This window comes from Triturus cristatus, chromosome 11 (genome assembly GCF_964204655.1).
Source record: "Triturus cristatus chromosome 11, aTriCri1.1, whole genome shotgun sequence".
NCBI classification, from domain to species: Eukaryota; Metazoa; Chordata; class Amphibia; order Caudata; family Salamandridae; genus Triturus; species Triturus cristatus.
Window position 1 is genome coordinate 256891617 of NC_140594.1, and position 11371 is coordinate 256902987.

The window sequence follows — 11371 nt, forward strand, 5'->3', positions numbered from 1 at the left end:
GACTCAGCTGGAGCCCAGGTGGAAGACACCCAAGTTGGTTCTGCTGACCACAAGAACAGCCGTGAAGATCGAGGGCCGCAAGGGCTGGATTCATTCAAGTCATATCAAGAAATTTCATGGACAATCCTCGGATATAGACATTGTGCCCTGCACTCCCTCACAGACTGATTCAAAACTTCCTTTGGTTGAAAAGACTGAAACCGAACTCTACAAAGTTAAATTGAGGCCTAGAACGTCAGACGATTCGATTGTTTAAGTCCTCTCCTAGGTGAAGCGGTTGAATCTGTCTCTGACATGTATCCTCTAGACCTGAATCATGGACAGTCGCGAAAAATGATGAAACGACAGGCGTATTGTAAATCACTGCGTAGCCATTGCATTGTGACATTAATAATCTTGTTTTTCTTGAGTCTTTTAATAGTTACTGCAAGTATATTGTTGCACATATATTACCCTATTGCCAGAAACGTTTACAATGTTACAGCAGAACATTCTTTTAGTGACTTACCCCCGCATGAATTGTCTTATAGACTTGCGCTGCGCAATAACACTTTCATTAGTATGTTACATCATTCCCATCAGACTAGTAATGCCACTAATTGTTGGGTGTGTGGCCGGCTCCCTCCCTATCAGAATTATGAAGGAGTCTTGCCATTCTTTCCGCACCCATTTACACATAATGGCTCCTGTGGAGCATGGTTTAGTTTAATCAATTCCATAGACTCAGACACAGCAGTTTACCAAGATCAGTGGGTATGGGGAAACCTGAACCTAGTTTTACTCAAGGTCTGCTACCCTGACAAGGAGGGTCGCCCCAAACGAACAGGAACTGATCTAGAAAATGAAGTATATGGATTAGGTAATTTTACACCTAATCTCATGATTCTAAATGTCGTATCCGAAGTTGAACTAGTCTTACCCACCATGTCAGTATTCCCAGCGAAGGGTGAATTGTGTGTAAGAAAGGTTGGTTCCATACATATGGGCCATAGTAAATGCACTACTACAGTAGAATTCAGTGATCAAGGCAAATCCTCGTTCAGAGCTTATCGCCACTCCTACTTTATATGTGGTCAGACTGCATATATGCGTCTACCTCCAGATTGGGATGGTACCTGCTACATTGCATTCCTTTTGCCACCTGTTTTCCTTGCTCCTCCTGATTATTACAGAAATATTCATTTAGTACACAACAGAGAGCGGAGAGATCTCCCTATTGTCGATTACACTGAAACAGCATGGGAAAAATACACAGATTTCAATAAAGGCATCTTTCCTTATATAGGTACTGTTACTAATAGTAAACTGATACGTAGATTAACTAGAACCCTTGAAGCAGTAGTGAATGAGACTATTTCCGCCTTAGGCAATTTAACGGAAGAGCAGTCTGCTATGCGGATTGTTGTGCTTCAAAATCGTCTTGTCCTTGACGTCATCCTGGCTGATAGGGGCGGAGCTTGTAGGGTCATCGGATCAAGCTGCTGCGTGTTCATACCAGAAAATTCGCCATCAGTATATAAAGCCATAACTCGCCTTCATGAGATTGTAAATCAGATACACCAGAACCCAGGCACTTGGACTTGGTCCAGTTGGTTTTGGTGTATGATATCAGCCTGGGGATGGAGAGTTCTATCTTTCCTAGGGATTGGCCTTCTCATACTATTCAGCTGCTGTCTATGTCTACAATGTGGACCAGCGATCTGTGGTCTGTGTACCACCTCGTGCATTCCACCACCAAGATTTCATTCGTCACGGAAGAAGAAAGAAGAACAAATGATGCTATATGAACAGATCAATGGATTAATGAAGATTGATATCTCTTGACGGGCAAGTAGGGGACAAGGAGGGAATGTGGAAATATGGATTTTTCTGGTCAGTTATGTCCCCTATCTTGGACCCCAACGTTCTATGTGCATGTTACAAGTACATGTATGTTCCCTCCAGTTCCAGTTATGAAGACGCAAATACATGTGCGTCCACCGTCAACATGTCCTCTGTCAGATCCGCAATGAATAGGCCGGATATTCCATTCCTAAGTACGAAAGGCCACCGCCTTTATATGGTTCACTTATGCCATTTTACAGTCCAGGCAAGTAGGCCCTGATTCTGTCGTCAAACTCTTTTTGCCTTCTGCCTCTGAAAGCTCCAGTCTGAGCCTGCATCTGTGACCATGAACTTTGTCTCATTCTCTGCGCGGCTCACGAAGCCTGACATCAGCCTATTCTCTGCCAAGAACTGTATTTCACCTTCGAGTTATCTGCTTCCCCCTCAGCCGATGCATTCCTGCCTAGTAGTTTAAATAAACATTCTCCCGGCCACCGAGCAAAAAGCCCGGCTTCTCTGCCCTTATGCAAGTAATTCATAGTCCTGTTACTATGGAAGATTCCTGCCCTCGCATTTAGTGTAGACACTTAGACGCTTGTACACGCACGCACAGTCAGTATAGAATAGATTCTGTTCGAGAGTCCTTCTTTATGGATAACATAGTTCTTTAAACATAGGATGTTAGATATGATTTGGGATTAGGTTGACTTGACCCTCCAGACTTTTCGTCTCCACATATGGAGCTAAATGTCAAGTCCCCTTCACCCCCTAGTTACACGTCAATCACACGTCATACTGCTGCGCGCGCATCTATGCCAAGTATTATCTTATAGATCCACCTATATATGACATCATAACCAATTACGTTCCTTTTTACTCCTTATTACACCCATTTTCGGTTACGCATGATATTCGTCATTTTCCTTATCAATTGTTACGCCTACTGTATTCGCCTCATTGTAATGTATGATCTATAAAAGTCATTTCATGTCAATAATGTATGTACTTCACTTCCTGAACCTCCGTGGTGATGGAACTTGGAGCAACCGATTATAATCGTTCTCTGGAATAAAGCCCGTTCCGAACCTCTAATACCACGGATTCTGCCTCTCATTTTACTGAGCTATTTAATTATGTTTCTGTATCAAATTCAGTCCCGGTAAAGGAAAATTATTTACCACAGGGTGCTTGTTTTTCCCCAACCACCACCTTTTTTAATGGGGGCCTGTGTTTGCGTGCGGTACACAGGCTTCCATTGAAGTCAATAGGAATCTGAACGAACCAAGTCCGTAAGCATACGAACACATCGAAATATGTCACTAGGACCCCACAAATGCGATTCGTTAGGAAAGCATTCCTAACTTCATTAGTTGGGAAAGCTTTCCTAACAACATCATAATCGGCCCCTAAGTCTGTGCTCAAGGTTTTAATGGGAAAAATATTTCAGTACACTTTATTTTTAATTTTCTACATCTTTATTTCTGTAAGTACTGCTGTACTTTCTAGGTACTGCAGTGGTTCTCCGTAAACTTTTTTGTAAATATAAAGCTACTTTTCCCTACCTTTGGAGACTTACATAAATAGACTCATGCCTTCCCATGCACTTATAAAACAGAAGTGCAATATATTTCAGCTTAAAACCCAGAACGCAGACTTTGGGGGAGATTATGATGGCAGGCGGATCGCCACCGCCCAGCCATTGGTGACGATGTGGCCGCCATTACAACCACATTTACCCCCCGCCAAATTACCATGGCGGGGGGTCCCACGGCGGACGGAAAGTCCGTATGCCGCTTTTCCGCCAGTCAGCAATCATCACGATTGCCGGCCGGATGGAACTTGGGCATAATATGGTGGTGGTGCCTGGAATCATATTATGATGCCTGGCGGTAAAGGCCTTTCGATGGCGGTGATGCCGCCATGGAATGGCTGGTGGGAACTGCTTTGGGGGCCCGTTGTGGGCCCCCAAGGAGGTGGGGGTAGGTGGCTGCACTTGGGGGTTACCTATGGTACCCCTCTTCATTGCCAAGCACAAGGTGGCAGGCACCGCACGGTGCCTGCCACGTTGTGCATGGCAATGCTCAGCATGCCTCTTTGGCATTGGGATGGGTGCTCAGCACACACCACAATGCTGGAGATGCGGGATGCAACCGCCAGGGTGGCGGTCGCATTATAATTGGGTGTGCGGGACGGCTGCACAGCTGGCGGCCGGTCCCAGTACCGCTAGGGTGGCAGGAGGACATCCTAATGGGGCCCTAAGTGTGGTTAAAACATGGCTGCCTTTTAATTTTGTAAGGGCTTTCATTATCCAGTCGTATACTGTATTGTCATCACAATGTACTGTTGTATACCACAAAATTTGCGTCGCATACCGGGGCCCAATATATCACTACGTTTTTGTGCCTTAAAACTTTACAACTACTGGACCTATATCAATCTACTACCAAAAATGACCCTTTCCACCCCCGTAGTCTATATTCCTGCCAATTTTTAGGAAAATCTGTCTGGCCATTTTGACGCATTGTCTGTCTTAAAAGTCTATGGAAAATGCATTGGTGGAAAATCTTGTTTTGGGACACTCCCTATTTCTTTGCACACAATTAACTAATCCCCATGAAACTTTGCACCAACAGCCAATGTAGAAATGCAATAGGTCTGCAACGTTTCGTGGACATTCGTCACACTGTGACAAAGTTATTCTCAAGCAAAAATCTGAGATATTTCTCTCTCTCAGAATCCTAACTACTGTCACTCTGTAACACCTATATATATATATATATATATATATATATATATATATATATATATATATATATATATATATATATATATATATATATATATATATATATATATATATCCAAATCTCAATTTCCCCTTACTTGTTGAAGAAATACCGCACTCCGGGGGGACAATCACAGTTGTTATTTATTCAACGGTAACAGCAAACAAACAAACAAACGCGTTTCGGCGTAGGCCTTCTTCGGTGTTCATTACACTTCCGAGGAGGCATGTTTAAAAAGCTTGCTTAGCGCTTCCAAGATAAAGAAAGGACAAACATTTTTAACTAAATGGCAGTGCCATTTTGGAGTGGTTACACACATCACTTCCCGCCGTGTATCGGCTTACAGAAAATCGACGCTAATGCGATTCAATGCGTCATCACATATTAAACATTAGAAAAACACCATCAATTATAAATTATAACCAGCCCATGGCACTCACATTGTACATAGTTAATACTGCCGTGTATCGGCTTGAGTCCTTTCATGAAGCACTATTATCAACACGCTATAAATGTTAAGAATCATTCGTAAATTCGTAAATTCATAATACTAGTCGTGTATATATATATATATATATATATATACATATATGTATATATATGCATATATCAACTTCCTATTACAAGTGAAATTACATTCATAAGCCATTTAACATCGGGCACAAAGCATTAACAAAAGAGATTACTTCTCAAACGGAGATTGGTTGTCAATGTCAAAAGCATGCCAATTTTACACACTTTTTGTAACGACACGCAGCTGCTCGGAGAATGTTGTAATGTCCTGTATAAAGTTTATGTAAAACAATGGGATGGTTTCAAGCATGTTAAACCCTGGAGAGAGAGGAGGAGATCTGTTGGGACTTGGCTGGGCGGGCAGACTGAACCGTGCAGCAAACGATCGAGACTTTTCCAGGCTCTGTTGAAATGTTTATTTATAACTCCCACCGTCTGGAGGAAACCTTGCCAATCAAAACACTTGAAGGGTTTTCCAACTGGTTGGGAACGTTTATTCTCAAGAAATCTCTCTCCGAGAGGACCCAAGACATTCGATATGACTTAAGCTGTAAAATTAGCTTCAGAACAGTGGACAGCCTTTTTACCCTACTGCGTAGCTAGCTTTTAGGAAATTAACCCCATCAGGGTCGCTAGAGCAGCGGTATAAATCCGCTTTAATACAATTTGTTCGCATTAAAATGCACTGCGTGCTAGCCGCTCTTATTTTCACGCATATTAAACATAGTTGTGTTACTTCATATTAAACTGGTATGCTCCGGTAATCGAGCTAACCCATTCCCAGCTGATGTGAAGCCATTTTGCAAACTGTTCATTTTAGAAGTTAAGATTGCCAACGTGCTCTTGTGCCAAATGTATTACAGCTGCATTTATTTTAGTTTTGCAAGTACCTTATGTCCTAAAACAATGTGAATCAGCAGTCAAGTCAAAACTAGAGGTGGGCATGCAAACAAGTTAAAAACAAAGGATACAACGTTGGTATTAAAAGGGAGAGAGAGCGTTAGCCATCTAGTAGGGGAACTGCTTAATGTGAAGCAAGAAAACCTGTAACCCATCCTAGCTTCCCGCTTGACCAAATAGTGTGATCCAAGGCAAATATTGTATTTCACATAGCCTCATTTCGCCTAATTGCCAGATATGAGAGCAACTTACAAAAAGTGAATTCCGAGTGTGCTCGACTTTCCCAGTTAATTGGTGGCAGGCAGCCTCCACATTAAAGATCGGCGCGATGTTGGCACGAGGGCCTAAGCGGGCATCGAAGTGAGACAGATTAAGGCCTCCGGCTCGAGCCTGGCTCGAGCTTTACTAACTCACCTATCTCTAGTTAAAACACCCATCACTTGACTGCATCCAGTAATGTGGTTGTTCCAAGCCAAAATGTGGTCTGGAATGGAGAATAAATTATGAATCTTAAATGGGGGACCGGCCTTAACTGTGCTCGCTTTCGCAGCTTGGCCAGCTTGTGTACAGCTTGTGTACAGCTTGTTCACAGGTGCCATTGATGTTTTCTTTTTCTTTTGACATCTTATCTCAGTTTGATTTAACTGAAAATATGTTTTTCTTACTGCAAAAAGGAACCATGTTTACTAAAATCTCATTTCGATTGCCATCTTCCAGGAATGATTCAAACGTTTTCCAAATGCACATTAAATAAACCCACTTGGCATGATACAGGTATTGGGCAAAGGGCGAATGAGAGGTCAAGACAGTGTGCACTCCCTTCTATCACCTTCTTGACTGGCTATCCCATTGAATGGGCCATTTTCAACACTAGAAGATGTGAGTGTGTGGTATCAAGGCCACTCGTAAGCCAGTGGAAGGCAGGACTTAGAAGAAATGTTCTCACAAATTATTTTTCAAATATGGTAACACAATGGTTGGATACCTCTTCTGAAATCTGTGCAGAATATATGCTAAGGTGTTCCACCAAGCAACAGAACAGGCTACCACATCAAAGTAGGGACTGGGATGAGTAGCCACACCAACTCAACTTATTTTTATCAAAAAATGTCAACTTTAAAGTGAATCTTCCAGTATATTGACTTAAAAGGACATACACATGAATCTTGCGCACACGGTCTAAGTCATAATCATGTTTCTTACCCAGGCCCCTATAAAAAAAAGTTTTCCTGTCCATAACTGGATCAAGCATCTGGAGTTTCACAAAAATCCAATGCAAAACATGTTTGCTGCTTTGGGAAGGATGAGAGGAATACACCAAGCCTGCTACTGGGCAGTGTCTCCTCTCCCTAATGTGTAGAAGCTGGGCCTCTGGAGTAGGAAAAAACCAGGAAACATCTCTCATACATTTCCTTTCCATGGGAGTGATGAATGTGCCCAGACCCCGAAACTGTAGATCTATCCACACTTCCCCGCTGTCCTTCCCCAGCAGAATGAACCAGCCCTTCAGGACCACATCTGCATGTACCACCCCCTTTCTTCCAATGGTAGAACACTGTTCTTTCCACTAATTAGAGTGGGTCAGGAAGCTCAGTAACTGCACCACACTCCTCTTTCACACCTTAGAGGAGTTCTGCTAACCCCTTGCCACCTCACACCTCACCTCACTGGTGTTTGAAATCTTGTTCTATCTGGAAGCATAAACACAGTTTTGTGTTCCTAAGTGTGAGATGTTCCATCATCCTATTCAATTGGTCTCTCTAGTACCTTATATAAAATAAAAAACCTTGTGGAGCCTGTAAACTCTGCACAGAGCTTTGCAAGATAAATTGAGCTTCCTGAACCATCAGACAGGAACTGAAGCCTGCGGCTGGCAGATGCTAGAGAAAAGTGTAACTATGTGGCGCAGAAAGCAATGCATTGTGGGACAAAAATGAGAGACCGGGCCACACGTACAACCCACTGAAAGGGGATAGTCCATAGCTATGCATGTGCTGCATGAATGCATTATCTCTTTACATAGAACACAGACCTCAATGCCCTTGCAGATCTGAAGGCCTTAAAAATGCCAACCAACTCTGAAAACTGTCCTACCTCACGCCCTCATCTCCAGCTCTCCACCCTTTCAGTACACATCACTGCCACTTACATCCCTTGCGGCACTATCCTGCTGGTTGGGTGCAACTTAGGGAAATTCAGACCAACCACCTCCAGTCATTAATGTACACATATGAGAGGCCATAGAGGGGAGAGCAAAATACCCAGCGCTCATCCCGTGTCAGCCTGGCACTCAGGATGCAAACACACCATTAACACTGGGAAAGGGGGTGATGCCTGTTGGAACTGAAGAGGGCCTGCTAAGCAATGGCATTTCTAGTGTCCTACTGTTTTTTCAACTTCCAAAAATAAATATTTGAAAATAAAACAGCTTACTTTCCAAAATGTTGATTTTGCGAGCCATGGCACGGTAGTTCGTTTTAGATACTGGCCAGGTGAGTGTCAGAAACGTTTGAGCCACCAACAACACATAACCTATCTATGGAGTAAATGCTGAAATATTGAGCGCACCACTGGCTAAAGAGTATTTATTTTCAATGTCTTCCACCAAGAAACTTTGAATGGAAACCTTTGATAGTGTCCGGAGATAGGGGGCGAACATATCTTGTCTCCTGTAGGGGCCCTGCAGAGTCGAAGTCCAGGAACAAGGGGGTGCGACCCACAATTTGCCACAAGCCACCTGCTGCACCCCAGGAAGGCAGCGACTACTGGCAGGCAGTCGCACTCTCAGATTGTGGGGGGTTGTTAGCAGTGTTGTAAGTGGCGAGGGCCTTGGTGCCCTCGAAGTCGGCGTGCTTTCCCAGCTCCCCCGGAACGAGGCTCCGCACAGCGCTCTGTAGCTCCCGGCTGGTTAGAGTCTTGCGCCGGCTGTAGCGGACCAGACGCTCCGCCTCTTGCGCCAGGCTCTCACATATCGTCGTCACCGTAGAGTTCACCATGGACATAGCCTCCGAGGAGATGCTGACACCTGGGTGCACGTGCCTCAGCACCCGCGACACGTACAGAGAGAAGGAATCCCTCTTCGGTTTACGTCGCGCCACCTTGGGGTGCGAGGCCGCCTTCTTTACCTTCTTCAGGGTGCGTCCCACCTTCTGCTTACACGCCCGCTTTCCGGGGTGCCGGTTCCTCGCGGACTTCGCCATCCTCTCAGCTCCGCCAGGCCTCTGATCCCCGCGCCCAGCGCTAGCTACTTATATACGTGTATATGATGCAAATTACGTCTTAGTGGTCTTTTGTGAAGTGTCTTGCGCGTTGGAAATATTGTCGCCAGCGGTACAGAAATTCAGAGGTGAGTAGCTAAGCCCTTTTTACCTCAACTAGATCAAAATAAGTATTTCTTCTAAATCAAGCGTGAAGAGCTACTGGTGATGTTTACAGTTTATTTTCACGTTGTTTGAAAAATTCCAGGTTAATAGAGCCATTTCAAACGTATCAGTAGTTTCTCAAGAAAGTAGGAAATTGTACCTAGTCATAGTCCCATGGTCTCCAAAACGAAAGCGGAAAGGACCACCCCTCCCATTCGCGGCCCCTTCCTTGTAAGTATTGTGTTGGGTAGAGTTTACACATGTCCAGGCTTAGATACATGCTATTTAATGTAGGTAGGAAATGCCTGAATGCTGTGTCAGCTCATTTTTTAATTTAATTTTAAGTGGCTTCGTGCGCAAAACCAATGTTTTCTTTCCTATGCAGATTTGCCGAATTGTCCTAAGAAAATGTTTTTTCGTTGCAGATGGGTGCTGCTCAGAAAAGTTTCGGGCTGGTCAGAGCTTGAAGTGGGATGAAAAATTGGGGGGTTGGCGGGGGTATCTCTTAAATGGGCGTGGTCAATGTAATTAAGGGCGAGGCTTAAAACACATAAACTTAAAATCTGTGCTTAGCATAGTGTGACGCCCGACTGGTATTATGCTGCTTCTGTCATTGCACCCAGAAACATAACATGTGACATTACACCTACAATAAGCCAGGACTATTGGCTTTGTCAATGGTTCTTAGTTGCATAATGTTGGAAACACATAAGATAAGCAACAACTATGGCTTCGTCATAAAATGCTTCAGTTCTGAAATGATGAGACTGTGCAAGTACTACGAGTCTCTTCCTAGTTACATGAAAGCCATTTAAGCGTGGTACTGCTGCAGAGTTAGGATTTATTTTTCACCCTGATGATGAAGGCAAAAATGGAGAGCCCGATAGGGACCCGTCTCACCACCTGCTTTTTAGAACTGCCGGTGCACTGCCAGTGCTGAGAAACAACAGGACCTGGCCTACCTAAAGCCCTGGGTCTGGTGCAAGAACAGGACAGGGTTCTCTCGGTTACATCAGGGGTTTCAAAGATAGGGTTGTAAAGTATTTAGTTTCACATGGGCATTTTTATAGGTGGCTCAAGTTTCAAGACTGCCAGTGAGAAATCACATGATTCCGCAAGACGTTGATAGCACAAAAATGTCAACCAAACAAATGTTTTACATAGCACTAAAGACCAGAGTGAGGCATCTAAGCAAACAAGAACCAGCAAAGCCAATATGTCTCGCTTCTGATTCTGATAGAGCTAATGGCTTTAGCAATGAGTTTTAGCCATGTTGTAAACCAGTGTGGCTGCTGTCCAGCATGGCTAAAAGTTAGTGGTGTGGGGTGAGGTGGGTTGTAGTGGGGTAGATTGGGGTAAAGTGGATTGGGGTAGATTGGCGTAGAGTGGGGTAGAACAAAGTGAGGCAGAACTGGGTAGATTTAAGTGGTAGATGGAGTAGGGCAGATTGGATTGTGGTAGATTGGGGTGGAGAGGGGTAGATTGGCGTGGCCTAGATTAGAGTAGATTAGATTGGGTGGGTTGAAGTAGGGTAGATCGAGGTAGATTGGGGTAGAGTTATGTGGGAAATATTGGGGTAGATTGGAGTGTAGTAGGGTGGATTGGGTATGAGTGGAGTGGGGTGGAATGGGGTAGATTGGAGTGGAGTGGAGTCAGGTAGATTGAAGTGAAGTGGAGTAGATTTGGGAGATTATAGCAGGGTAGAATGGAATTGAGTGGGGGTAGATTGGGTAGTTTTGAGTGAGGTAGATTGGAGAGGAGCAGAGTAGGGTAGAATGGGGAAGTGGGGAAGATTGGAATGGCCTGGGGTAGAAAGGAATAGTGTGGGGTAGAGTGAGGTTAGATTGGAATGGAGTGGAGTAGATTGAAATCAATTACATTGGAGTGGGTTAGATTGGATTGGGAGAGTGGGTAGATTGAATTGGGGTGGAGTGGGTAGATTGGAACGGAGTGGGGTAGACTGGAGAGGAGTAGGTTAGGGTGGAGT

At 44.1% G+C, this 11371-nt stretch overlaps 1 pseudogene; it reads right to left on the reverse strand.

The window, feature by feature from the left end:
* Nucleotides 1-8784: 8784 nt before the first annotated feature.
* LOC146783976 (histone H2B pseudogene) lies at nucleotides 8785-9222 on the reverse strand (annotated as a pseudogene).
* Nucleotides 9223-11371: the final 2149 nt, after the last annotated feature.